A 14,527-nucleotide genomic window follows, 5' to 3' on the forward strand; every position below is an offset into this window, starting at 1 on the left:
CATTCTTTGGTGCTTCTTTAAAGTTAATTACTTTCTAAAAACAAGTGAAATTAACTTCAAGATATAATGACTGAACAGCTCTTGTCTTGACTGTTAAGGAACAGTTTTGTTTTTCCATGCAAATTGTTGAACTCTTTACTTCATATAGAGTTGGTCTTCTATGTACAAAGTTAATAAAAAAAATGGATCTTAGTGGACAATAGGACTGGGGATGTGAGACAGGAGGAGGAGGGGTGGGAGGGTGAGTATGGTGGGAAGAGTCACTATATTCCTAAAGCTGTACTTTTGAAATACACAAAGTTTGTATTCCTTAAATAAAGAGTTTCCCTGGGAGAAGAAAAAAGACATAACTACCAAGAAAAATATGGTGAAATCTAATGCTGAAACTGAACTATCCTAAGCTACTACTTCATTAAGCATTCAACAGTTGTTAAGTAAAATTATATTTCTCTGCCTGCAATTCCATGATCAGCACATTGCAGTGCCCTGGGATGCTTTAGCACAAAGTGTGGGTGCCATAATAGCAGATACATTGAGCAAACAAGCAGGTCACAAAAGAATACATCACTATGATTTCACTCAAAGATTTAAGAAGTAGCACATTTAATTCTTGGTGTTATAAATTAGGATTGGGGCAACATCTGTGAAAAGACAGAGGGCAACAATTGGGAAGCAGCAGGTTCATTAGGACCTAGAAAACTGGTAACACTGTGTTTACTAAACATATGAAATGGTGGCTTCCTAGGCATGTTCCCTTTGCTGTAATTCATCAAGCTGTACACTGAGGATTAGTCTGTACTGTGCTTGCGTGTTTGTTATACCTGAATATTAAGTTTTTTAAATAATAAAACCCATTCTAAAAAAACTTATAGGAAGTACACTTTGGGTGTGGAGCATCCTATTTTACCCAAGTAAAATTAAGTACTTTCTCTTGTGGGTACTATCCACTATTTTAGGACTCTGGTCACATCCTAAGGTCTCTGGCTAGACTGTAAACTTCAGAAGGACATGTGCCATGTCTCATTTCTAATTTCCTTGTGCTTCAAACATAATGACATGAAAAGTGACTACTTATTGTTCAAAAAAAATTTAAAAACTAACAGATTCTGGTACACATTTGTTTCTTTTCCTATCATATGCAAATACTCCAAGTAGTATTGTAGGTATGAAACATTTAAAAACTTGGCTTTGTTTTATAGATATTCTTCTCTAATTTGCAAAAGTAATGCTTTTTCTTTTTTAACATTTATTTAATAAATATAAATTTCGAAAGTACAGCTTTTGGATTACAGTGGCTCCCCCCCCCCATAACTTGCCTCCCACCCGCAACCCTCCCATCTCCCGCTCCCTCTCCCATTGCATTCGCATCAAGATTCATTTTCAATTATCTTTACATACAGAAGATCAATTTAGTATATATTAAGTAAAGATCAACAGTTTGCACCCACACAGAACATAAAGTGTAAAATACAGTTTCAGTACTAGTTAGGGTATTAATTCACATTGTATAACACATTAAGGACACAGATCCTACTTGGGGAGTAAGTACACAGTGACTCCTATTGTTGACTAAGCAAACTCACATTCTTGTTTATGGCGTCAGAAATCTCCCTAGGCTCTAGCCGTAAGTTTCCAAGGCTATGGAAGCCTCCTGAGTTCGCTGACTTCGATCTTACTTAGACAAGGTCATAGTCAAAGTGGAAGTTCTCTCCTCCCTTCAGAGAAAGGTACCTCCTTCTTTGATGGCCCGTTCTTTCCACTGGGATCTCACTCACAGAGATCTTTCATTTAGGTCCTCTTTTTCTTTTTCCCCAGAGTGTCTTGGCTTTCCATGCCTAAAATACTCTCATGAGCTCTTCAGCCAGATCCGACTGCCTTAAGGGCGGATTCTGAGACCAGAGTGCTGTTTAGGACATCTGTCATTCTACAAGTCTGCTGTGTATCCCGCTTCCCATGTTGGATCGTTCTCTCCCTTTTTAATTCTATCAGTTAGTATTCACAGACACTAGTCTTGTTTATGTGATCCCTTTGACTCTTAGACCTATCAGTATGATCAATTGTGAACTGAAATTGATCATTTTGACTGGTGAGATGGCATTGGTACATGCCACCTTGATGGGATTGTATTGGAATCCCCTGGCACATTTCTAACTCTACCATTTGGGGCAAGTCTGATTGAGCATGTCCCAAATTGTACATTTCCTCCCTTATTCCCACTCTTATATTTAACAGGGATCACTTTTCAGTTAAATTTCAACACCTAAGAATAAATGTGTGTTGATTACAGAGTTCAACCAATAGCATTAACTAGAACAAAAAATAATACTAAAAGGGATAAAGTTGTTCATCAACAGTCAGGACAAGGGCTGATCAAGTCACTGTTTCTCTTTCAAAGGGAAGAACATATAGACACACATACACATTCTCTTTTTAGATTCTACCAGTGATCTTAGAAAAGCATGGGAAATTCTTTCAGGTTTTAAAAATTCGAAAGAAAGAGAGGTAAGACATTTTGTGTAACAGAGCAAAAATACGTGCTCTAATCTTTGACTTGGCATCTCCTGTGTGCTCAGTAGGTAGGTGGCTGCAAACAGGAGCCAGGAATACAACCCAGGTCTCCAATGTGGGTGGCAGGACACCAGTCACTTGAGTAGTGATCACTGCCTCTCAGGTACTGTCCTAAAAGGAAGCTGTAACCAGAAGCAGGAGCTGAGTACCTAATCTAGGTACTCTGATATGCAATGTGGGTATCCTAACTGGTGGCCTAACTATTAGGATAAATGCCCACCCCACTTGTTTTCTTTTACTTTTATTTTTCCACGTATATTTTGAAGTTTCCTTGTGTTTACACTTATAGATTTCTAGTGCTACTCAAAAGTATAATCACTGAACCCACTACAATCTATGCACTATTTATTACTGGATTACAGCAAGTACAGAACTTGAAAAATATCTATTTAGAAATAGTTAAACCCTACTACTATCCAAGCATTTGCTTAATAAACTTGAAACACTGAACAGGCTGTGCAGCAATTTGTGTATTGTCATACTTGTAACAGTGAGCTGTGTATAACATGCACCATATATTAGTCATTCATGGTAGACCTAGATATTAGCCAAAGATGGATTGGATAAAATAATTGGCTTCGCCATTGACTTTTAGAGTTGGAAAAGACTGGTTTATTCTTACATAGAGAGAAACTCAGAGCTGCATTTCATGCAGCTCCTGACTGCTAAGCTATGGTCTTTCCTCTACATTCTACCAGCATTCTTTATATTAAGAAGTGAGGTTCATTATCATTGCTATTTGTAGTAGAAGCTATTTTTATACATAATCAATGCTTAGTAGGTAACATCACACAAAATTGCTATTTTTATAAGTACAAGATAATCATGTAGCTGTATTTTCACATAGTTCAACTTACATGAAATGCTGAGAACAATATTATGCACTTCTAAACCTTCAAGAAGAGCCATCTGATTCAGACTTGCTGGGCCCTAATTTTGGTTCTGTCTCTTCCTGACACGTTTGACAAGTTAATCAAGTTTTTTTGGGGGTACAGTTTCCACATCCACAACATGGAGCTTAAAACAGTACCTCTCTCAGGGATTTATTGAGGTTTCAATGATCCTATGCGAGATCCTATGAAATCTTTGGAGCAGCACTTGGCAGGTAGGAAGTGCTCAGTGAAAATTAGCATTTGGTTATTTCCAGCAACATTTACTTAATTCTTAGAACAACCTGGTAAAGGAGGAAATTTTAAAGAAAGATTTATTTATTTGAAATGCAGATTTACAGAGACAAAGGTGGAGACAGAGAGACAGAGATCTTGCATCCTCTGATGGTTTGCTCACCAAGTGGCCACAATGTCCAAAGCTGGGTCAGGCTGAAGCCAGAAGCTTCTATCTAGGGTTTCCATGTGGATGCAGGGTCCCAAGGAGTTGAGCCATCTTCTATTGCTTTCCCAGGTGCATAGCAGGGTGCTCAATCAGCTGGGATATGAACTGGTGTCAATATGGAATACCAGTTTTGCAAGTGGCAGCTTAACCCGCTATGCCACAATACTGGCTCCAGTAGGAACATTTTATCCTCAATTTCTAGATAAGGAAACTGGAACTCAAAAAAGAAGGCAGGTTGAATCTTCATCCATTTGACTAGAAACTCCCTGCATTTTACACTGTAATTTTCAGTGAGGTGCCTGTTGAATCAAGTCAACTGGCCCCACTGGGGCATTTCATCGAAGTGCCAACATTTCCGAGAATCTAGCTTCTGGGTCCTTTTAATAGTCAGTTATGTAAAAAAAAAAAAAAAAAAAAAAAAAAAAAAAAAAAAAAAAAAAAAAGGCAAGCTATTTTATTTGCCGATTTAGATGAGCTAGTTCTGCCATTTTTGTGTTTTTAGTTCTCTAGATTGACAACACTGTTGTTTGAGATATATAGACTGCTGATTACAACCTGTGATTTCCTGACACTCCAATCTTCCAAAACTTTACGTACCACTTCTTCCCTTCCAAGGACCCCCAAACCCAGTCAGCACGTTAACTAGAACCTGCACTGTTAAATTTAGTTCGTGCTTTGTACAAGACCAAAGAAATACTGTCTCTTCTTTTTCTCTTTAAGTAGTGTAAGTAGTCAAGAAATTCCTTTGAGAAGCAACACAATCTGATTGAATTTTTTAGAATTTTCTATTATTCCATCAAGTTCAGTTGACAACAAAGGACAAACTGCCTTTCAAATGTGAGCGCATCAGCAATTCAGAAGGAAAAATATGATTATTAAAAAGGAAGAAGTCTCTGAATATATTTGCACCAACTCATGGAAACCATTATCCTCGAAGAAACCTTTGTGACAATCTATTTTCTAGTCACAGTATTGCTTTAAATTTGACAGATGATAAAAATACAATGAAATTACCTTTGAGCTCTGAAATATACATCAGTGCCTACATTCCTGAGTTGATTTTTCATTTATTCAACACAGTCAACTGCCTTCAACAATACTCCCAAACACTCAAGCTTTACATCGAGGGAATAAAACTACTTTTCTGCCTCAGCCATACTTATATACAAGTAAATGCAGACTTTATTATACGTGTATATACACACATGCATACAATATACCTATGTACACACAGTTAAGATTTGAGAGGGAACTTCCAGACAGCCAGTTCTGTTTTTCTACCATCTTACAAGTGAGGAATCTGAATCCTAGACAGAAATTCAATTTTGAAGGCAACACACTAACTGGACTTCAAATCATCCTCAAAGAAATAATACCGTCAAGTGTCTATCATATTCTGAGGATTGTATCAGACATTTTCCACACATATTATCTTTTACCCCTTTTGTGATGTTAGTATCATCCCCAGTTGGTAGAGAAAAAAATAGAGGCAAAGGAAAACAGCACAGCTAATTCACAGCACAAATGGAATTAGAGCCAACTGTATTACCATTTTCTTAGTTTGTAGCATTTATAAAGAAATTTTTTTACATCACTTATATAATGCGTCACAGAGAGAAGAAACAAAATATCACTAAATTCTAGCTAGATCCTGCTGCCCGCAAGGACATGAGATTTTTTTTTTCTGACCCCTTTGGTGCAAAGGTTGCTACCAGTTAAAGAGCTATTAAAGACCTAGTAACAGCAAACTTGGGGCCTCACCGAAAATTGAGGGAAAAACATCCCCTATGTGATTCTGCTGTCTGGTGCCACATCAGACTATCACCTAAAGGCATCGTAGTCCCAGCTAAGATCATTTTGAGTACTATGCTGGCACATGTCCTCCACTTTGAGCAACACTGCCATTCACTCAACAGCTGGGCAGCTTCCCCAAGCCATGGTTCTGTATCCCAAAGTGACCATCAGAACCACCTGGATGCTTGTTAGAAATGGATATCTGAGTCATCCCCAGAACTGTTGACCTCAGGTGTCTGGGAGCAGAGCCTGGGATTTTGTTTTTCTAACAAGTTCCTAACTATGGGCTCAGGAAACACATTTTGAGAACCACTGCTCTATGTTGCTTTTGGGGGAAAGGAAATAGAGAATACATGGTGGTGTGTGGGAAAATTTCACCATCAAGCTCGCCAGTGAGTGGAAGGATCTGGAATTTAATTTTTTACTTTTTTTTTTTATAGAGTTAGTGAGAGAGACACAGAGAGGTCCTCCTTCCGTGGGTTCACCCCCGAAATGGCCACTACAGCTGGTGCGCTGTGCCAATCCAAAGCCAGGAGCCAGGTGCTTCCTCCTGGTCTCCCATGCAGGTGCAGGGCCTAAGCACTTGGGCCATCCTCCACTGCCTTCTTGGGCCACAGCAAAGAGCTGGACTGGAAGAGGAGCAACTGGGACAGAATCCAGCACCCACATGGGATGCCAGTGCTGCAGGTGGAGGATTAACCAAGTAAGCTACAGCACTGGCCCTGAAATTTTCATTTCATCAGGCAGATGCAAAGACATATTCAATGTATTCTTGTGTTCCTGTGTCATTTCTGGAATTTGGTGAATTCAGATTGGTAGTACAGCACAGCAGAGAACTTGCAGACACTTTGGGAGATAAGAGTGTCTTCCCAAAGAATATAGGCTGCATGCAGGCTGCCGACCATATGCTAGTCTTCCCACATGGGCCATGGCAGCTCGTAATCACAAACACTCAAAACAGAAGTAAGGATCCACTTGCCTCCAGACATTAAAAACTTGTAATTTAAGAGTGCCATGATGGTTAAAAATGCCTCCAATCAATAGTAATGGCTAGCAATTACTAGGGTTCCCTTTGAGGCAATCCTTGCATTGTAGTAGGTCTCTTTCCTATCTCCATGTGTGTGTGTGTGTATTTTAGAGGGTGATTAACTTGCCCAAGGTCACACTATCTAAGTAGAACAGGGATTTGAAACTAAGAACCCTTCCAATGCCTATGGTTTTCCTACAAAATCCCATTACCATTACTGATACTACTCAATTACTCAACCTCAGACTGCATGGGAGCCTGCACTTTAGTATAACGGGCGAGGCTTCTGCCTGTGATGCCAGCATCTGGTTTGAGCACGATTTCAGGTCCCAGCCGCTCCCTGCCCATGTGCCTGGCAAAGCAGAAGGAGATGGCCCAAATGCTCAGGACCCTGCCACCCATGTGGGCGACTCATGAAGCTCCTGCTTCTGCCTGGGCCAGCCCACGAGTAAATTAGGCTTTTGAGTCAATAAAAACATTTTAAAAATACAGATAAAAGTGTCTATGACAAGCAACTAAGAAGTGGCAGGAAGGAAGAGCTCTGGAAGCTTCCACTTTTAAAGTTTCAAAGAGTACCTCCGGAAGAGGAGAAATCAATGCTGTTTAGTCAACAAGGAAGATGGCGCTCCATAGGCTGAAATCTAGGATTTGATACTTGCTAATGTTAGTTTTAGGGGAGAAGTAAAACAGAATCAGTCTCAGAAATTCAACCTGTGTAATTCACTCTTGCATCCTTCAGGACAGTTGCATCGGTCTGATGTGGCATGGGACATTCCAAGAAGGGCTGTGGGAGAAGATTCAACAGAGGCTTGAGAGCCATGAGCCCTGGGTTCTGGTGTGGTTCTGTCTCAGTCACTGGGCTTCATTTCTCCAGGTACAAGTTTCACCATTTGGAAACCAGGCAGCTGCAAGAAGCTTCCCTCCCTCCCCCAGCATCGTTCCCTCACAAAGGCACAGCCTGCTTTAACTGGATTTACCAGCACCACGTGCCTCAAATCAACACCCATGTTTTAACAGAAGGGGCACGTGATTTGATTGCCAACTCAGCATGTGGGTTCAATCTTCAGTGCCTCGAGAGCCTGTTCATCCCTCACCCATGAAGTTAATTACTACATCCTTCCAGCAACACATTGTGAAAAGCTGAGGAGAGAGCCTGAACCCTCCAAGGTAGAAATGCCACATAAACCTTAGAGAATTTAAGCCATGAATTATTTGATAGATTTTTTAAAAAGTCATCTATTGCAATGAAGTGACAAACTCAGTAGGTTTATTAAGAGTAATTATAGTAACATCTAGAAAGAAAACAACATCTGTGATCTGCCTGATGAATGGCTTCATGTAACAGTGCATCTGCTAATGCGGAAACACTCCTAGCACCCTTGACAGTGTGTTCACAAGATGAAGAAACAGAGAAAGGGCCATGGGAGGAGGAGGAGCGAGCCTCCAGATGGGCTACTGGAGGTCAAGATTCCTCCTGGAGCTTTTGAACTCCTTGCTGGCTACCCTGGCCACGATTTTGTAGCAAATTCTAAGGGAAAAAAATGAATTCCACCAGGTACATGAACTCATACAGGTTAGACAACTAGCTGATCAGAGTGATTAAAAAAATTATGAATAGGGCACCAAGTAGAATTACACTAAGTATGTCCATCTTAGCACTATTTGCCCCATGGAGATTTTTCTGGAGGACAGAGTTCATCCAGACTGCACACGTTGTTCTTTAAGCAACAGTGTTTTCCTTTGGACTCAGAAAAGCTGGAGTTCTCACCCATAGTTAGAGAGCTACTGCACTGTGCTAGCTTCAGTTGATCGAGATGAAATTGGAACACAATATAATGATCCTATTCTCTTCCTCAGAGCTGTCGTTTCTTGCCAATTTGAGAACACGGCATTAACGCCCTCTACATCCTCGGGCTGCACTGGATGAGTGCATGATATATTATTTATCACAAAACGTGTTCTGGTACATTCAGGCTTTGAGCTCTGTTGAATAAGGAAGCAGCATTTGCCATCAGTTTATTATAATAAAGTCAACTGACGAAAACAGCATTCTGCTAGAAAAGCAATGTGGGACTTGCACGCAGCAAGTCAAATGCAGTTACAAATGCAGTATAAAGATAAGCAGTCATGTTCTGAGCCTGACTTAGAATGCACGATCCTAATAGGTAATTATTTCCCTGTTTTTTAGATAGGATCAAGATGCTTTTACTTACCCCAGAAAAGCTGACGTCCCTAATGAGCAGGCTCCATAGAAGCTATGCAAAGCAGTGCTTGAAACTGGTGGTATTCCTCTTGTACACCCTGGCTACGCTATTTTGCTTTCCTATGGCATTTTTCATTTCTTTGATTTTATCTGAGGATGGCAAGGCAAGGCCTTAAGCTAACATTCCCCTGGAAGCCAACAGAAGATTCACTGAAAAAAAAAAAAGTAACGTGGCCAATGGAAGAAAATGGAAAAGCAAGCTGCCTCGCCAGGCCCCAAAGTGAAAGAGAAGAATAGCAAGGCTCTGAGCGTGGGGCCCAGCCCCAGAACAGTGGAGGCAGTGTTTTCGGGCTCGGCTGTCCACGTTCATAGCAGCACCACTGTTAGACATGGCTCTTGTATAAATTCCTGCTTTCAGTGAATCAGGGAGCCAGGGATATCGAAATCCAGAGTGATTGTTTTCTCTATATATGGCATAAAAATGACTTTGTCCATCTGCATTTTTCAATGCTTGCAATTAAATGTGAGGCAATTATAATGTTGTGACTCCTTGGAGGGGCCTGGAATGCAATTCAGTTGTTGGGTTTCAATGGTACTTAAAGGAAATACTGTCTCCTGCGACTTTTATAGACATTTGATAATAAATTTGCCCTCAAAGCCTCAGAAGTCTGATTTTTACAATGGTTCTAGTCCTATTTGATTATATAAAAAGAGTGAGCAACATATCACACAGATGATGTGAATGCTTCAAATATATAGAAATTGACTTAATTATGGACTTACTGATAGTTTTGATTCATACTCTAAAAGGATTTTTTTTTTTTTTTGGTTTGGAAATCAAGGTGTTTAAATGTCACAAACCAGTTGCTAGAATGCTGGATAATTATTGGTGGGTTCATAAACTTAAGAAATAGGACAGAATATCAACAATCCTATTTTGAAGATAACAAAAGGAACTTTCAAGCTTGGGGATGAAAGCAGGTGGTTAAGAATGGAACACAATCTTAAGATCTTGGTTGGTACGGTAAATGAACTTTATGCACCTGAGGTTCTTATCAGACTACTAAAAACAAACATGGATATAGGGGACATTTTAAAAGGGAAAAAACTGGGGCAGGTGCCGCAGTGCACTAGGTTAATCCTCCGCTTGTGGTGCCAGCATCCCATATGGGCACTGGTTCTAATCCCAGTTGCTCCTCTTCCAGTCCAGCTCTCTGCTGTGGCCCGGAAGGCAGTGGAGGATGGCCCAGGTGCTTGGGCCCCTGCACCCGCATGGGAGACCTGGAGGAGGCTCGAGGCTCCTGGCTCCTGGCTTTGGATTAGCACAGCTCTGGCCGTTGCAGCCATTTGGAGAGTGAACCAACGGAGGGAAGACTTTTCTCTCTCTGTCTGTAACTCTGTCAAATAAAAAATAAAAAGGGAAAAAACTCCCACCACATCTGAGTATGAGTAGTAGCTATAAGATGCAAGCTAGCAATTTTCAAGAATATAAAATACAACACATGGGAGTTTAGGATTTTTCTTTTTTTTTTTTTTGAAAGGCATAGAAAGGGATAAAGGCAGAGAGGAACAGAGAAGAGGGTGAGAGAGAGAAGGGGGCTGGAGAATAAAATGGGAGAGGGAGGGTAAAGAGGAAGTGGGGGAATTCTCCCATCTGTTGGTTCACTGCCCAAATGTCTGCAATAGCTAGAGTTGGAGCAAGCTGAAACCAGGAGCTAAGAACTCAATCTGGGTCTCTGATGTGGGTGGCAGGGATCCCAGCATTTGAGCCATCATTTGTCTCCCAAAGTGTGCATTAGCCCGAAGCTGGGACCAGAACCTCTGCATTTCAACATAGAATGCAGAAGTCCCAAGCAACATCTTACCCACTGCACCAAATTCCCAAACCTAGAACTTTTAAGAAAAAATAAAAAACAAGAGGAAGAAGAAGAATTAGGCATTTAACATCTCTCCATTTGCTAAAGAGGAGTAATTTCACATCCTTGTTGCTTTTCTTCCTTTCTTTCTCAGTCCCTGACATCACATCCAGGTTTGGCTGAACTACAGGAAGTAATTGGTGATCACTGAGTGCTTCCTCCTGTGCCACGGGTGAGGGTGCTGAAGCTCAGGGCATTGCTATTTCTACCAGAGCCACACAGGTGTGGGTGGCAGATTTGAGACCACAAGCCATGCCTCCTTACTCTTTCCCCCTCACTACTTTCCAATAAGGAGAAAGGCACGTGTAATTTGGGAATAAAATTGTCTTTGGCATCCCCTGGGCTGTCATGCTAATTATGAGGTATAAAGTTTTCAAAAATTATACTAACTTTCCAACTTGCCTAGAAATTATACATACCAACAGGCAATGGCAAGTTGTACTATGATGAGAAATTAAATGTCACTGTCTGGTTAATTAGCACCTTAATAACAAATAATAGCTAAGAAATGCTATGTTCAATTTTTGTTAGAAGGGCCATGTTTCTCTTGTCCAGTTGCAGAAATTCCCTAATAAGTCATGATGGAAGATCACATTTCACAGAGCTCTACTTATGGCCCCCCTTTCCAGTAAGCAACATGTCTACAATTAAGTTAACTTGGCATTTTATATGTAGGTGCATTTCTTGTTAAATATGTCAAGCATTTCATGCCCGATTTTTAGAAAATGTAGCAATTTTACCCCTTATATTCTTGCAGTACAAACCTGTTAATTCAAGAAACAATTGTTGATAAAGGCATTTGCCCCTAACTCCCTCTGCCAATACCATAGGACCAAGACGAACTTCCTAAACTCAAGACTACTTATTTTCTGCAACCTGTGTACATTTCACTTATGTGATCATTTTAACTGCCATTGTGTACTTTGTACCAGCAACTGTGTCCAACATTCTATGAACTCTGACTCTTAATAACCTTAAGAGATTGATATAATGCTTCATTTTACAAGAGAAAAAATGGAAGCAAAGGCAGTAAATAATACTTACATAACCAAAATGTGCTTTCAGATAACTAGGAAGTAGCCAAACTTAACCACAGTATGCACAGTAATCTTTCAAAAATCTCCGAATTGTTCTCGCTCTATTCTGAATAAAGCTGGTCCTGAAGCAACTAAATATATTGGATTGTACATTTCAGGTTGGTCAACTGTTTGATGTCTGAGTTATCTCAATAAAGCTACTGAAAAATGAATATAGTTGCTATAAACACTTATATAAGTTTTATATGAAAATTAGTCCATTTCTTCTATGACAAATGCATAGGAGTGTAATTCCTAGACTGTATGATATGCCACACTGAGGATTTTAAAGAAACTGTCAGTTTCCCACAGTGGCTGTACTAGTCTATTGTCTGGCTAGCAGCATATGAGGGATCTGGCATTGCTACTTTGAGTTTTTCTGATAGGAATACAGAGGTGCCTCATTAACATTTGCATTTTCCTAATGGTTAATGATGTTGAAAACTTCCATGAACTTTTTTCTCACTTATGTATCTTTAGTGAAATGTTTAATGAATTTCATCTATATTGTAATTGAATTGTTTGCTTTTGGGATTTTTTCAATTTTTGAGATTTGAGTGTCCTTTAAATATTCTTCTGCATTTGCTGCATATATCATTTACAAATAACTTCTTCTGTTACTAGACTTAATTCTCTTTAGGCTATCACAGATTAAAAGTTTTTTTATTCAATTCAAAGTTTTAATCCAATTTTCATTCCATGATTTCTGGTATTATAATTAAGTAACAATTCTGCCTACCCATAGAAACTGAATATTTTTCTAAAATTTTACTATTACATATTAAATTTCAGTCTGTGATCCCTTTCAAATTGAATTTTACATTAGATGTAAAGTTTAGGTTGAGGTTTAATTATGTTTGGTTATCTGAGTGTCCTATTGCACTAGCAACAAGTGTTTGATGGTCCCTTCTCCAGAGAATTATTTTCATAACTGACAAAAATCAGTTGCCATATTGGTGTGGATGTAGGAAGGGTCTTCAAAAACTTCATGGAAAATACAGATCAGAAGGATACATGGATTTCAAAACATTTTTGCAGCATCAGAAATGTCTTTCCATGCCGATTTTCCACAAACTTTTTGAAATACTCTTGGTGTTTCTCAATTTGCTCTTTTTCTCATTGCCTGTCTCTCTGCCAATACCACACAGACTCAATGACTCAAGTCAGGTAAGTCTTAAAATCAGGCAGATGTATTCCTTCTGCTTTATTCTAGTTCAAAGTTAGTTTTATGTAGTATTCTTACCTTTTCAAATGTATAGTAATAATAATATCTATGTACAAAGTATTTCTAGATTTTGCTAGTAATTGCATAAACTTGTTTATCAGTTTGAGGGAAATTGACATCTTTATTACACTGAATCTTCCAACCCATGGACATGGTGTGTCTACATTCATATTCTATTTCTTTAACTAGCATTAACATTGCATAGTTTCTAGTACACAGATAATACACTTATTTTATTTGCCAGGCATAGATTCTTTGCCAATATATAAGCACACACGTGATTTATGTATGCATATTTATATATATTAAATAGCAGCACACACGTTTATGTTTATATTATATTGCATTCTGCAATATATTCTACAAGCTTGATGAACTCAGTTTTTAGTTCTAGGAGTATTTTGTGTTTTGATTCTTTGGATATTCTCCACAGATAATTTGTCACCTGAAAATATGGATAATTTTCTCTTTTTGAAATCTATGCATACATTTTTCTTTATTGTACTGACAAGAATTTTCAGGGCTATGTTGAATAGGAAAGATTAGAGGGAACATCCATAATCCCTAGCTTAAGATTGCATTATTATCTTCACTATTAATTGTTATTTCAGCTGTAAACTTCAGATACATTTCATAAAATTGAGGAAATGCACTTTTATTTCTATTTTTGAGTTTTTTGACATTACAAATGGGTCGTGAATGATGTCAAATTCATTTATATATAAATTGACTTATTTTCCTATTAATATTGCATATTAATTCATTTTCTGATACTGAAGTTTTCCATCACAAGAATAAACTTCACTTGGTTTTGCCTTTCTTGGGAGTGTCCTATAAACACTGATTATATTTCATTGGCTGATGTTACTAAGTTCTTCTATACCCTGGTTGAATTTTTTTTTGTCTAGCTTTCTCACCAGTTGTTGACAGAGCTGTATTAAAATCTATAATTTCTCATTTTAGTTCTCAGTTTTTTCTTCATCAGTTTAACTTTGTTATCTGGTATATGCACATTTAGAAGTACTACATCTTGATAGATTTACTTGTTTATCATTATATAATGACTATGTCTAGTAATTTTATTTGTTCTGAAATTTACTTTTTCTGGTATAAGTACTTTTCCTTTCCTTTTATTAATTTTTCCATTATATCTTTCCCCATCCTCTATTGTATTTTGGAATATATTCTATTTTCATCCTGTGTAAGTTATATTTGAAGTGAGTTTCTTTTAGAAAATCGAACATGGTTATTTAACATGTACTCTTCCATTACATATTTTTCAAGAATTATTGATTTTTAATCCTAAATTCACTGGTAGTCATAACTACATATCAAAAGATACTTATCTTTTAAAATTAAGAGATAACCAGCAGATGCCACATTGCA

At 38.5% G+C, this 14,527-nt stretch overlaps 1 protein-coding gene across 10 annotated transcripts in view; it reads right to left on the reverse strand.

Annotated features, from left to right (window-relative positions):
- Positions 1–14,527, reverse strand: part of ATP10B (ATPase phospholipid transporting 10B (putative)) — a 356,253-nt gene that overhangs the window by 278,808 nt on the left and 62,918 nt on the right. The window contains exon 1 of one of the 10 annotated variants that reach the window (XM_051843575.3): positions 8,935–9,187. The exons of the other annotated variants lie outside the window; for them this stretch is intronic. The gene's annotated coding sequence lies outside the window, so the exon portion shown is untranslated. Of the gene's footprint in view, positions 1–8,934; positions 9,188–14,527 lie in introns of those variants that run through there. 10 annotated transcript variants of the gene reach the window in all.

This window comes from Oryctolagus cuniculus, chromosome 6 (assembly GCF_051225735.1).
Source record: "Oryctolagus cuniculus isolate XC-2025 breed Fujian yellow rabbit chromosome 6, ASM5122573v1, whole genome shotgun sequence".
Taxonomy (NCBI): domain Eukaryota; kingdom Metazoa; phylum Chordata; class Mammalia; order Lagomorpha; family Leporidae; genus Oryctolagus; species Oryctolagus cuniculus.